Source organism: Podarcis muralis, chromosome 1 (assembly GCF_964188315.1).
Source record: "Podarcis muralis chromosome 1, rPodMur119.hap1.1, whole genome shotgun sequence".
NCBI classification, from domain to species: Eukaryota; Metazoa; Chordata; class Lepidosauria; order Squamata; family Lacertidae; genus Podarcis; species Podarcis muralis.
This window is the reverse complement of record NC_135655.1, coordinates 65521876-65537279: the sequence shown is the minus strand read 5'-3', so window position 1 is coordinate 65537279 and position 15404 is coordinate 65521876.

The following is a 15404-nucleotide window of genomic DNA, read 5'->3' as shown; positions in this document are numbered from 1 at the left end:
ACTGGGGCTGCAATTCTATGCCCACTTACACCCAAATAAGTAAGAAATTATTTCTTATGTATACCACATTTTGCAAAGGTATGCAGAGTGGCTTACATCAGGATTATATATATAAATACCTCAATCGTAACAATACAATTATAAACAGCATCATTAAAATGTCATGTTTTGGGGGTGTTTTTTTGTTTTGGAGAATATCTAAATGGATACAATGTGAGGGTTTACAATTACCAGAGTTGTTTAACAACCAATCCCTCTTAACAAGAAATGCTAGCTTTCTGAAGCAATAGGGGTCTTCTTACAACTTTCAGCACCCATAATAAACTACAACTCCCTGAAATCTTTAGAGGGAGTCATGACTGTTTAAGTGCTATCTAATGCACAGTGTAAATATGGCCTAGATTCTCAAGCCTAGTTCCTCTTCCATTCTGCCAGGTTCGGGTGGGCTGGATGCATATAGGAAGAGCTGTCAAAATTAATCAGATGTCCAAACCATCTGTTCCCATGGACAGATAAACATGTGCAGCAAACAGTGAGGCCACTTCTGAGTTAGTACACATGGGATTGTGCTGTAAAATGTCCCCCATTTGAAATCAGTGGAACACTGATCTGTTTATTTTTGTGAGTCCTCTGCAACTGAAAACATGCTATTTCACTGACTCCCAAATTCCTCTTAAAAAAAAAAAAGAATCTTGAAATTGCTTTTTGAAACTTTGTGGAGTCCAGAATGTTGTCTGAGGGTTCCTTCAAGGCACCTGCTGCAAAGGAAATTCAGAGGGGGGAATTGAACTGCATGTGCCCCCCTGGTTATTACCTTTTGCATAGTTCTACTCCTCTCACCTAGTGTGCTCTGGTTTCCGTGGCTTCCCATACCCAGCCTTTTGTACTTTCTGCAGTGTGTTCTCAAAGAACTGTTTGCAGAGCTCAGAGGTAGGTGAAAAGAGCACATTGAGCCCTTTATGTGTTTGAAGGGATGCCATTGTGATTAATTAATGTTTATAAAGTGCTTCAGAGATCCCCAGATGAAAAGGTATCACAGACATGCCAATATCATTATTTCTGTGAGTCATTTATTTTCCATGCTTCGCATTAATTTCACAATTTGTACATGACATTTAAAAATTGGCCCATCATTTCCTGCAGAAAACAGAAAGTGTAGCACTTGGGTAGTATGTCAAAAACAGTTTACTTTGTCCATAAGAAATAGCATCTTCTATCACCTCTGCATTTTATGGGAGCTGCTTGATTTAACATTAAGAGCACTACTGCTGAACTGGGGAAGGGCCATATCTCAGCATTAGACCCCATGCTCTGCATGCCAAAAGTCTTAAGTTTCAATCCCAGGCACCTCTAGATAGGGCTGAAAAAGGCTTCTGCCTCAAAGCCCTGGAGAGCCTCTGCCAATCAACACAGAACAGGGATGGGGAAGCTGTATCCCTCCAGATGTCACTGAACTCCAACTCCCATCATTCCTCTTTCCATGTTCTCTGGAGCTGATGGGACAACATCTGGAATGCCATAGGCGTCTCATTCGTGGTGTAGGCAATACTGAGTTAAATGGGCCAGTGAACTAACTTGGTATATGACAGCTTCTTATCATCATCATTTTTTATTTGTATACCGTCTTTCTATCTTACAATACTCAAGGCAGTTTACAAGCTGAAGAAACAAAAAATGTACAATTTATAACAATCTAATGCAATACAAAAATGTGATAATAAAACAAAACTTTAAAATAAGCAACCTACAACAAAAAGTAATATTCAACAATTATTAGACTAGTACAAAATAATAATATCAACATATAAAAGTTAAACAGAAAAGAGGTAGAATAGAAGCACCCTACTTTGTGTGGTGCAGGGACTCTTGTGGCTTGTGCTAGCTGATGTTGCTTGCAAGGATATCTGTGCAAGCCTGTCATGGCTGGCTCACAGGCATCTGTTGGGCCTCTGTGAGAAGAGGATGCTGGACTAGGTGGTCTGTTGGCCTAATCTAGCATGCTCTTCATATGTTCTTATGGATTGACAGCATAGATTCCAAAGGAACTTCTTCTGTTCCTCCCCATAGACACCTGCTCCCAACACCAGTTTACAGGAAGGTGATATGTTCCCCATTCATCAAATGCTCATGCAATGGTCATGCCCATGGTAGTCCTTTTTAGATGTTTAATCAGAATTACCCTGTTGGGTGGGATAAAGCCATACTAGCTCCCTGACAGGTTGGTCACAGGAGGGAGAGAAGGAGAGGCCAGGTAGTGAAGAGTTTGGTGTGGTGCAAACACACTGATGGAGCCACTCCAGCTGGTGTGTTTGCTCTATACCAACCTTCCTGCCAATTCAACCCTCTTCCATCCAGTGATCCACAGCAACCCACCTGCCTGGAAGCTAATGCAAAGGTTCCATCCCACCTGGCATGCTGCTTGTGGGTTTAATCTAAACCACCATTCACATAGGTCTGGCCACATGATATAAAGAGATGGACTGAAGGGAAGTGAAACCAGTAAGACTCCAAGGCTGAGCATTTTCCTCAGATGTTTCAAGAATGGATCCTTGGCATTAGCTGTGGGTCTGGGAACCCAGAAAACAGAGGCCACCTAGTTTCCCTGCTAATAACAGAGCAAAGTGCTTCTCATGTGGAAACCATTTTTCTTTCAACCTGTCTTCACTTGGTATATTCTGCAGATACGGCAAGCTACTAAAATGTACAATTTCTCCATCTGTGGTTCTTTATTGAAAATTATTATTCCCCTCGTGTGGTAGCTCTAATATCATTCAGATTCACATTCACTTCAAAGCTTTCAAGATTAAATGAAACATCTCAGCATTTAAGTTCCAAAATGTACTTCTTTTGGAGCTAGCACTGAATAATTTTGAAGCACTTAATTCTATATATTTCATTGGAGGCAATTAAATCAGAATATATTATGTGGTTTACTTTTTCCACTTAGCCATTGCCTTGTTTAGTATGTAGGGTTGCTTTTTAAAAAAGAAAGAAGATAGCTAACTTTGCTGCGTATTTGTTAAAGTGGGCTACTACTTCATGCTCCTCTTACCGCTTTCCATTAAATTACATTATCACTAAAATGGAAGGGTCACAGTTTAATTTGCAACAAAAATATCTATGAGCACCAGTTCATGAATCATGCATGTTGTGCCAATTCAGCAACATCAGGGAAAAACAAAAAAGATTTTGCATGGAAGAATACTGACCTCCTGCTCATCAAACAGGAGTGATCTCCAGCAATTTGAGAAAAGAGACTCTGCACTTGAAAGACATTTCACAGGTGTATTGTTACCCACCTATTCCATTTCTCATTCAGACTAACAAGAAATTGAGGGCAGGAATGGGAGCTTCTTTAACAGAATTCTACCCAATTTGTTTTTCCTGAAACTGTGTGTGAACCAAAAATGCAGCTGCCTTTCACAATTCACACTTTTCCAAATTTTGTAATGCAGTTCTCCAAGCGAATCTTTCATACAATAGGGGGGAATGCAATACAGATGTGAAAATGTGGTCAATTGAACTTGAGAACTGAGAAAACTGACAGATTCATCCATGGTACATCCTTAGTTGATGATTTGAAGGGTACTTTAAAGGGTATGAATTTTGATTAGACCACCTCACTCCTATGTACCCATGTAATGTAATCAAACACACACACACACACAGGGAGAAATTCAATGTCACACTAAAGTAATCAGTCAGGGCAAGTATTTTGGCTTGGCCGATAGAACTATCCCCCTTTCCTCCCCCTGTGCTCTTCCAGGGGTTCTTTCAACCCCTCGATCCAATTTCAGGGAGCACAGGGGGGAAACAAGGAAAGGAGAAGGGAGAAATCTCCATTATTCAAACAAACAAAAATATTGTGCAGGGCATATGCTAACAGGACTCATTAGCTGGATCCTCTGGTTGTGCATTGGCTGTATGTAGGGGCCAAATAATGAGACAAACTGGGGTGAATTGGAGTCAGAGCAAACCCAAGGATTCCATGTTGTAGAGGGTCAATGACTAGTTTCAGGATTTTAAGGGGGTATTATTGAAACGGGATGCCGGTTTTGACTTTGGTGTTATTTTCCCCTACAAAACTGTGAGCTATGAAGAACCAAGTCTTCCAGAGGTTTGCACGCCATGGTTGCATAGTTCAATTTCCCAATCAATCACTTCGTTCTAAGCCAAGTGGCCTGAAGGTTGCAACTTCAATGTAATCTAAGGAATTTTGGGGACATCTTGGCAATTTATCAGTTGCAAATTCTCTCCCTACCTGAGCGTCCTAATAAACACAAATCAGATGTCAAGGGTATGGGCTGATGAGATGCCATGAACATTTCATTTAATGCCCATGAAATAAAAATGCAGACATATTTCAAAAGTGCCCCTTTGAGACTGACAGCAGAATCGAGTTCAAATTCTCTTTGCTGTAGCCTACTGCTTTATCTTTTCTTTTTTGGCATAAATAAGTCTCCATCAATAATAACACATTCTAGAATTACGTATTGCAATTAATTGACAGCATTGCTATTCTATTCCGATAAGTACATATTAAAACCATGGGAAAGATATATTCAAGGTTATTATCTGCAGTTAAATGGTAAATGAATTTCAGCACCATATCAGAATCATGTGCTAGTAAAATACAGAGGAGATGTGTTGTACTCTTATAAAAGAAGTAATATCCTTTATGAATGATCTAAACAGAAAGATAATAAGATTTACACCTGAAGACAGAAAAACTTTATCCCCGATTCTGAAACAATCCCCACCCTCCACACACACACACACACACACTAAAGAATACAGTGGTACCTTGGTACTCAAACACCTTGGTTCCCAAATGCCAAAAACCCAGAAGTAAGTGTTCTGGTTTTAGAAAGTTTTTCAGAAGCCGAACAATGTGGCTGTCGGCTCTTGTTTATGAGATACCTGCACTAATCAGAAGCTGCACCTTGGTTTTCGAACATTTCAGAAGTCGAATGGACTTCCAGAACCGATTAAGTTTGGCGCTTTTGTTTTTGCTATTTATTTTGCTTTTTTTGTTTTTGAGGCTTTTTTGGTTAATTTGTTTTTGTAACTGAGTGGAACCCAGTTCAGCTACTGATTGATTGATTGACTGACTGACTGACTGACTGACTGATTGTGTGATTGCGGAAATGGATAAAAGCCCCCCATCCAAACAATGACTATCATCAGTGCAGGTAAGAAAGAAAAAATATTATTATTTTCATCATCTACAATACTGTCTTATTTATTTTATAGTACAGCACATTGATTATTGCTTCCATTTTATGGATCAGTGGTCTCGTTAGGCAGTAAAATTCATGTAAAATTGCTGTTTTAGTTGTTGTTTTTAAAAGTCTGGAATGGATTGATCCATTTTGCCTTACTTTCTATGGGAAAGCGCACCTTGGTTTTGGAACATTTTGGTTTTGGAACAGACTTCCAGAATGGATTAAGTTTGAGACCAAGGTACCACTGTAACGGCACAAGATGTCTACAATAGCTCAACTAAAGATGGTTTCAAAATGCCACCTTCTTCCACTGAAGGAAAGTGTGAAGGTGATCACAGAATTATAGAGCTGGAAAGGATTTCAAAGGTCATCCTGCTCCATTCCCACGCCAATGCAGGACATCCGCTATTGCAACATCCCTAATAGGTGACCAAAAAGGTTCAAGGAGAATCCACCACCTACCCAGGCTGCCCATTCCACTGTTGAACTGATGCAGGAAGTTAGCCTCAAACGTTTTCTCTTCAGACTTGAACCAGTTGGTCAGGGTTCTACTCAGTGCTTTTCTTCTAAAATCTCCCTGCCCTCCCCTGCTTCATGTGTGCACCAGTATGTGGATATATTTTATATATATTTTAAAACTCACCCGGTTTACCTGGCTTTTAAATGGGCATTTAATTGAAAAGCCTGCTCCTCATGGCATTTTAAAATGTATTATGCTCAGTCTTGTTTAACTTTATTTCCTGTTTCATTATGTATGATCTATTCCTTTGCTTTGTATACAAGTGTGCAAAATTGTTTTCTATTCCTTTTTATACGTGCTGTAAATTGTCCTGATATCTTTTTGATGGAGGATGGTATAAAAATATTGTAAACAATATCACTGTGCACATGGAACGACCTGCTCATGCAACAGAACTTCCCCTCCCTCCCTCCGCCCATGCAGCCCACCCCAAATCTGCTCTGGGGAACTCCAGAGTTAATTTGGGGATGCTGCAGGGGACATGCAGAAGAAGTAGAGAAAGCGGAAGTCCCGTAGTCATTTTGCTCACGCAGTGAATTCGTTTGTGTGGTGTCACAGTCAGAATGTCAGACTAGGACCTGGGAGACCAGGTACAAACTGCCATGAAGCTCACTGGGTGACCTTGGGCCTTCTCAGCCTAACTTACTTCACAGGGTAGTTTGTGATGTGGATTAAATGAGGGGAGGGGGAACCATGTACACCACCTTGAGTTCCTTGGAAATAAAGGTGGGATATAAATGGAATAAATAAACAAACCCAAATTAATTCAATAAATGGCTCTTCCCCCAGTAGAAATGCTAAACAATAAATTTTACTGTTTGAAACTGAACCTGTGAAACTTGCAGTCCAAGAAGGACCAAATTAAATAATGTTTGATATGTCACTTGTACATCCCATCTAAACTTACGATTTCCCCATACTTTCTCAATAGAATATTTTGCGGCCTTTCCCTCATCCCTCAAGCACATTATTTTTTATATGTTTCTTTTCGCGTTCCTGAGAAAAAGCTGCGTAGTGATAGTTAATAATCACACACATTAAAACTTCTGATGAGTGCCTTTCTCTGATTAAAAAAACATCAGCCCTGAATATCTGATGGCCTGGTCCTGTGGGAGGCTGCACTCAGGCAACAGCTTGTGGGATTTGGCTTGAGGGTTCTAGGATAACAATGGCGTTGTTTGGCAAAGGATTCAGAGATATAGAAAGGCATATAAAATTATGGAGACATTAAGAGATAATAAGTCCTCAGAGTGCCAATTAAGTCTTGCCGTCAAGAAGATGCAAAATCCTTGTGATGAACAGCAGATGGAAAGGCTGCCCAAACCTTAAAAAAAGAAAAGAAAAGTAGAGATGGGAAATTCTTAAAACAAAAGGGATCATGCATTAGTTAGAATCTTTCAAATAGTTCATCCAAGACAAGACAAATATGTTTCACATGTATACAATTGCCTCCATCTTTCATCTCTAACAGCACCATCATATGCATTGCAATTCAGAAGTAAGTCTCATTGAGTTCAGTGGGGCTTACTCTCATGTAAGTGGGTACAGGATTGCAGCCTAAGAGTGAGAGAGCAAAGTATTTAAATTCCATACCACATGCTCTTTAGAACGACCACAGGTGAACATTTCAAAAATGGTGCCCTCAAGGGGCCAAATGGCCTCCAGCTCTGTTCCCCATATTTATTTCAAAATTGCCTGAAAGCGGTTTTCTGCCAAATCCACAATTGCTTTAGCACCATCCTTTTAAAGCAGTATAGGTAGTATTCAGCTAAATAACTGTGTGAAAAGAATGACTTCTGCTTGAGCAACAGGGCTTTCTTCCCCATGTGCATAACTCTTGAGAATCCAAACTACTCTGGAGGGCTGGGATAGACCTCAGAGCAGATTTAGTGGGGTAGAGGGGAAGGAGGGAGGAATCCCACTGCACAAGTGGAAGTGGTTCCACTCACACAATTATTTAGTTAAACACCACCCCATGTCTTTTCTCCTGGATATAGGATCCCAGACAACTAGGCATCATGTTCTCAGCCAATCAGGGATGGCATAATCCATGGGTAGGCAAACTAAGGCCCGGGGGCCGAATCCGGCCCAATCACCTTCTCAATCTGGCCCGCGGACGGTCTGGGAATCAGCATGTTTTTACATGAGTAGAATGTGTGCTTTTATTTAAAATGCATCTCTGGGTTATTTGTGGGCCATAGGATTGATGCATTTTTTCTCATTTTTTTCTCTCCAAAATATAGTCCAGCCCCCCACAAGGTCTGAGGGGCAGTGGAGTGGACCAGTGGAGTGGACCAGCCCCCTGCTGAAAAAGTTTGCTGACCCCTTGCATAACTATTCAAATATGGCAACATTGCAATGTAACTAAGCAATTAAGAGGAAGGAGAGGAAGCGTTCCCCACACTTGGAAGGGGCAAAAACTTCCACCACTGTTTTCTGCCCCTGCAAAATTGGCAAGAATGAAGAGTCTTCCTCAAAAATTTCCCTCCCCTCATTTCAGCTAACAGCAGCAATTCCACCTCCAGTGTATTTCAAACATATGGATATGTAATGGATGGCTGCTCCCCAACCCTGCCCAGATTGCATTATTGCCATGATCAAGAGACGGTCTGAATCATTCCCCAGCGATTAGAAGATGTATGATATATATATATATAAACCTACAGACTATGTATCATTATGAACAATTCCAATGTGCCTGGCAGAGTGGTCTTGTGAAACTGATCCCATATCTAAACAGAATTGTAACAAGAAAATAAGATAAAAAGAACTTCAGGATTTTGGAAGAATAAGCTAATCGTGTTGGGAAAACAAAAAAACACAACAGGCTTCACTAGCGCAGCCCTTTATTAAAAATGTAAATTAAAATCCAGCTCCCCATGGAAGTGTAGCCTCCCGCCACTGAAGCAGCTGTTAAGACTTACCTGCCTAAGAATGTAAAAGGCTCGGTGCTCATTTAGTGGGTGACTGACTCAAAGAACGTGCCCTTTTATGCATGATCGTCTCAGGGATTGCAAGTTCCTATTGTGTTATTTATCAATCTGAGGAAATTATTTCCTGTGTGCTTTGGAGATCATACTGCTAAAGCGACACTCGCCTGAGTTTAGCAATCTTAATTTATCAACTAAATTCCAGCTCTGAAGAACAGAGAAAACCATAAAAGCTCCTCACAGCCAGCATCAAGAAACTACCATGCACATGTGGAAATGCACAGGAGTATCAATTTGACAGGTATTTTTTCCTATTTAGATCAGGAGTAGGTAACCTTTTCGACCAAGGGCCACATTCACTCTGGACTAACCCTCTGGGGGCCGCATGTCAGTGGTAGATATGGCATACACACAGAGACACACCCACCCAACTCATTCATGCAGATAAGCTGAGGACAGGGTTTAGCACCGATAAATGTACTTCTTATATACACTGTAGCATCAGGGACAGAGTCAGGCTAAATGCCCCCAATAGGCTTCCTGGTATTTACAGATAACCTCAGGCACAAAAATGGCTCACTGCTTGGGCTTAGTCTTCAACTCCACAGTCTCTCTGCTCCCTAGCATCGCTGCCAGAATCATTGAATTGTTGGACATCATAGCCCATCCAAGAAATGTGGGTAGCAAAATCTCTGAGCACAGCATCCATGCTGCTGAATGACCAAATGGCACCAGAAGCAATACTGGGATGGGGTGGGAGCTCAGACAGCCTATGTATCAGCCCATGTGACCCTTCTGGAATGTGTTGTCCTTACCAGCTGCCCAATAATGCCAGGTCTTCATGTGGGCCTCTTTGCTTAGAGATTCAACATGAGCAACTGCTCCAAGTCAATGCTGGGATCAAATTCACTCACCTCATCATCCTTGCACACACTGGCCTAAAAGATAACGGAGGAAGCCCATTCACTTTACCTTGTCAACATGAGTATGGGATGGTGTTTACTTACTTGAGGCCCCCTTCCTAGTTAAAAGGTACAACAGCAAATCAGTCGATTTTGGTTTTCTTCAGTTTCACATTTTCCCAGCCTTCAGTTCTTCACAGTCCCACATCAGTTTGTGGATTAGAGGCAGGTGGAGGGGGTCCTCATTGAAATTCATCATTTTAGTGCTAATTTCTCCTGATATACATATTTTTGAGGCAATTTTGACAAGTAAACTCCCCTAATATTGTACATTTTTGGTGTTATTTTCACTAATACAGGCATTTATATGCACACTTTAGCCAGGTGTATGCAGTTTTGTGCCCATTACTTGGCTGGAAAACTGTACGGCAAAATTTGGAGAAGTGTGAGTTTTGAAGGATGGCTGGCTTTCAGTTTGCATATTGTTTCAGGAAGTGTGACTTAGGTCAGTCCGCCTTTCAGTGTGAACGGAATCCAATTTCTCTTCTATCCCTTTATGGCTGGCACACCTCTTTCTCAGAGCACATTGCACGGTCAGTTTATTGGCATTTCTGATGCCCTACTACGGTCAGACCACTCCAATCTAAATGAGGATGAAGCCACGATTCTCAGAGGAGAATTCATCCTTCCATATTGGTGGCTGGTTGGATCTAAGCAATTAAAATGCTAATATAGAAAAGAAAAGAAAATATTTGACTAGCACATTTCAGGTTGCGAAAGGAAGTGACAACAGTGATCAAAGTCAGACAGTATATTTCAGAGAGATTCCCACCGTAATATCCCCACTCGATGTGTATGTTTTGATCCTTTATAGGCTAGCTAATGCTACCCAGTCAGAGGCTGTGTAGCAAAAAAGCATTTTATATAACCATGAGGCTGATCCACTCTTGTATGTGACTTTGAACTGCAGACAAAGAAAATCAGATTGTTCTGCAGATATAACAAAAACCGTATCATGTTTGAACTAGGAAATAAAATAGCTTTAAACCAAAAGCAAAAAAAGGCCCGCAAGATGTCTTTTGTTCCCACCATCAGGTGGAGGGCACACATCCAAGGGCTGTGTACAAGGCTGTTTGTTATGAACAATGTTGAATATTCAGCAGGAGCACCTGAGAGGCTCTGCCAGTGAAACTGCACGACACCAACCCCAATGCTGCCCTGCTCCTCTCCCACCCAGTATGCAATAGCAGGAAAGCTGGTATGGTGGCTCCACCCCACCTGGTGAGTCCCTTCTCTTATGCACACACATTGGTGATGCTCTATATCCCAGCCCTACCTTGTATAGGGAATGAGAAGACTACGACCTCTGGATCTGTCTGTTAGAGAAAGAGAATTCAGCAGACAATTCACCATGGTGTCCTTATGGAGAAGCTGTCTGAGTTTGGTATGGCTGAGAGCTTTGTTCTCAGCTTGGAACCTCGCTTCCTGATCATCTCTCCCCACATTTACTTTCCTGTGCCTTGAGATCATGAGCTGAGGCACTTCTTTGAGGGCCCCCGACAAACGAGGGATGGTGGTGGCTGTGTGTGAAATGGCCTTTTCAGCATTTGTCTTCTGGGCTGCAGATGCCTTGTCCAGAGCAGAAATGGCTCACCCCAAGGTCAGCCTGCCCCAGGACAGTAGTAGTTTTTCTGTTGGTTGGAGGGTAACAAGAGCTGGAGTTGATCAGAGAGCCAAATTGCAGCATGCAAAGTGGGAATGGAGGAAATGACGCAACTGGCTCAAGAGAAAGTGGTTGCCTGCTTTGGACAAGGTTCATAGTCTGGGGCTGCTACTCGATCTAGCCTTATTCATGAAGCTCCAAATAGTTTTGGTGGCAGTGCAAGCACCTTCTGCCAGCTAAGTCCACCCTGTAACAGAAGCGCTCTGGACAGTTTACAAGACAAGGACAAGAACAAGTTAAAATGCATCAAAGTTACAATAAAACGCAGCAAATAAAGCACAACCATAAAGTCAAACCACTCTAAAAGCAGAGCCGAGGAGCACAGCTCAGCTGCATTCAATCAATTGAAACCACAAAACAGAAGAATAAAAATTCACAGAACTAAAACAGTACTAAACTGATACATAAATTAAAAGACCTGGTAAAACAAAATGTATTTGCTTGGCACAAGAAAGGCATTAAATAGGTACAAGACAGACCTCACTAGACCAGGAGCATCTCACACAGCTCAATCTCCCAGCAGCAGGGGTGGGACTGTGTGAATGCAGTGGCAGAGTCCACCCGCTGCTTCCAAACCTTCCAAGTGTCCCTATTTTCCAAGGACATCTCTGGAAGCTTCTGCATAAGGACACCATGGTCTGCTCTATGTTGCTCCAGCAAATACTTGATCTGGATTACAGATCTGTGAAAATCAAGATGAAGACTATAGTTGAAAGCACTCATTCATTTTTTAAAAAATTCTAATTATTACTATTCACTGCTGGCCTTTAATTTCAAAGCACATCATTTCAGTGAGATTTATATGGGATGTAGAGCAGCCTGCCTTGTGAATTGCACAATGGGCAATTAAGTGTGTTGGCCCTAGCATGCCTTTTTCCAAGTCTGGTTGGCCTAAGCTCTTGAGCAATAGCTAAGACAAGCAATTTTGAACTAGCAGAAGATGTAAGAGCCCTGGGCTTTACAGACAATTCCAGACACTGAAAAGAAAAATGCTAAATCCCAGAACATTAAATAAAGGGCTTTTTAAGAAAAGAGAAGAGAAGAGAAGAGAAGAGAAGAGAAGAGAAGAGAAGAAAAGAAAAGAAAAGAAAAGAAAAGAAAAGAAAAGAAAAGAAAAGAAAAGAAAAGAAAAGAAAAGAAAAGAAAAGAAAAGAAGATGCAAATTTACCGGCAGCCAAGTAGTGTTTTAGCTCAAATTCCTGAAAATGACAGAACTATAAATTACCTTTTACTCCAAGATACTAGTATTTTTCAATCCTCGCATTATTGTAATGCACAATATTTGAATTATGCATGAACTATCGTCACTGTTGCTGCACAATGCCAAGGCAAATCCTGGCAAAATGCAGTTCTGATTGTATGCATGCCCAGTGGAGAAAGGAAGCAGCACAGCGATTGTTGCAGAAGGGGGGGGGGGACTAATATCGCAACACCAACAGTTACTCCCGAAGCATCCTTGTCTACAGTAGAAAATGATAGCTGTAAGAAGAGACTGTTTCTGTGCTCCAGTTTGCCAGACTAAAAAGCAGCATGTAGATAGATAGAAATTCTGTGCATGAAATATAGAATCATAGAATCATAGAATAGAATCATAGAGTTGGAAGAGACCACAAGGGCCATCGAGTCCAACCCCCTGCCAAGCAGGAAACACCATCAGAGCACTCCTGACATATGGTTGTCAAGCCTCTGCTTAAAGACCTCCAAAGAAGGAGACTCCACCACACTCCTTGGCAGCAAATTCCACTGTCGAACAGCTCTTACTGTCAGGAAGTTCTTCCTAATGTTTAGGTGGAATCTTCTTTCTTGTAGTTTGGATCCATTGCTCCGTGTCCGCTTCTCTGGAGCAGCAGAAAACAGCCTTTCTCCCTCCTCTATGTGACATCCTTTTATATATTTGAACATGGCTATCATATCACCCCTTAACCTCCTCTTCTCCAGGCTAAACATGCCCAGCTCCCTTAGCCGTTCCTCATAAGGCATCATTTCCAGGCCTTTGACCATTTTGGTTGCCCTCCTCTGGACACGTTCCAGTTTGTCAGTGTCCTTCTTGAACTGTGGTGCCCAGAACTGGACACAGTACTCCAGGTGAGGTCTGACCAGAGCAGAATACAGTGGCACTATTACTTCCCTTGATCTAGATGCTATACTCCTATTGATGAGGCCCAGAATTGCATTGGCTTTTTTAGCTGCCGCGTCACACTGTTGGCTCATGTCAAGTTTGTGGTCAACCAAGACTCCTAGATCCTTTTCACATGTACTGCTCTCAAGCCAGGTGTCACCCATCTTGTATTTGTGCCTCTCATTTTTTTTGCCCAAGTGCAATACTTTACATTTCTCCCTGTTAAAATTCATCTTGTTTGTTTTGGCCCAGTTCTCTAATCTGTCAAGGTCGTTTTGAAGTGTGATCCTGTCCTCTGGGGTGTTAGCCACCCCTCCCAGTTTGGTGTCATCTGCAAATTTGATCAGGATGCCCTTGAGTCCATCATCCAAGTCGTTGATAAAGATGTTGAATAAGACCGGGCCCAAGACAGAACCCTGTGGCACCCCACTAGTCACTCTTCTCCAGGATGAAGAGGAACCATTGATGAGCACCCTTTGGGTTCGGTCAGTCAGCCAGTTACAAATCCACTGAGTGGTAGCATAGTCAAGACCGCATTTTACCAGCTTCTTTACAAGAATATCATGGGGCACCTTGTCAAATGCCTTGCTGAAATCAAGGTAGACTACATCCACTGCGTTCCCTTCATCTACCAGGCTTGTAATTCTGTCAAAAAACGAGATCAGGTTAGTCTGACATGACTTATTTTTCAGAAATCCATGCTGACTATTGGTGATCACAGCATTCCTTTCTAGGTGCTCATAGACTGTTTGCTTAATGATCTGCTCCAGAATCTTCCCTGGTATTGATGTCAGACTGACTGGGCGGTAATTATTTGGGTCCTCTCTTTTCCCCTTTTTGAAAATAGGGACAACATTTGCCCTCCTCCAGTCTGCCGGGACTTCGCCTGTTCTCCAGGAATTCTCAAAGATGACTGCCAGTGGTTCTGAAATCACATCTGCCAGTTCTTTTAATACTCTTGGATGCAGTTCATCTGGCCCTGGAGACTTGAATACATCTAGACTAGCCAAGTATTCTTGTACTATCTCCTTAGTTATTCTGGGCTGTGTTTCCTCTGCTGAATCATTTGCTCCAAATTCTTCAGGTCGGGCATTGTTTTCTTTATCGGAGAAGACTGAGGCAAAGAAGGCATTGAGGAGTTCAGCCCTTTCTGTGTCCCCTGTTTGCATTTCACCATCTTCTCCTCTGAGTGACCCCACGGTTTCTTTGTTCTTCCTTTTGCTACGAACATACCCATAAAAGCCTTTTTTGTTGCTTTTAACCTCTCTAGCAAGCCTGAGTTCATTTTGTGCTTTAGCTTTTCTGACTTTGTGTCTACACGTGCTGGCTATTTGTTTGAATTCCTCTTTGGTGGTTTCCCCCCTTTTCCATTTTTTGTACACATCCTTTTTTAATCTTAACTCAGTTAAAAGTTCTTTAGATAGCCACCCTGGCTTCTTTAGGCACCTTCCATGTTTCCGTCTCATTGGTATTGCCTGAAGTTGTGCTTTTACTATCTCCCTCTTAACAAACTCCCAGCCATCTTGAACTCCCTTTCCTTTTAGTATTACTGTCCATGGGATCTCACCCAGCACTTCCCTAAGCTTTATGAAGTCGGCTTTCTTAAAGTCGAGAAATTGAGTCCTAGTATGCTTGGCTGCTCCTTTCCGCTGTATAGTAAACTTCAGAAGAGCATGATCACTCGCGCCTAATGATCCTTCCACTTCTACCCCACTAACCAGGTCATCAACATTGGTTAGGACCAGATCTAAAATGGCTGTTCCTCTTGTTGCTTCTCCCACTTTCTGGACAATGAAGTTGTCTGCAAGGGCAGTGAGGAATCTGTTTGACCTTATGCTCTTGGCTGAGTTTGACATCCAACAAATATCCGGGTAATTGAAGTCCCCCATTACTACTATCTCCCTTCCTTTTGCATGCTTGGCCATCTGTTCCAGGAAGGCATCATCTATGTCCTCCGTTTGGCTTGGGGATCTATAGTAAACTCC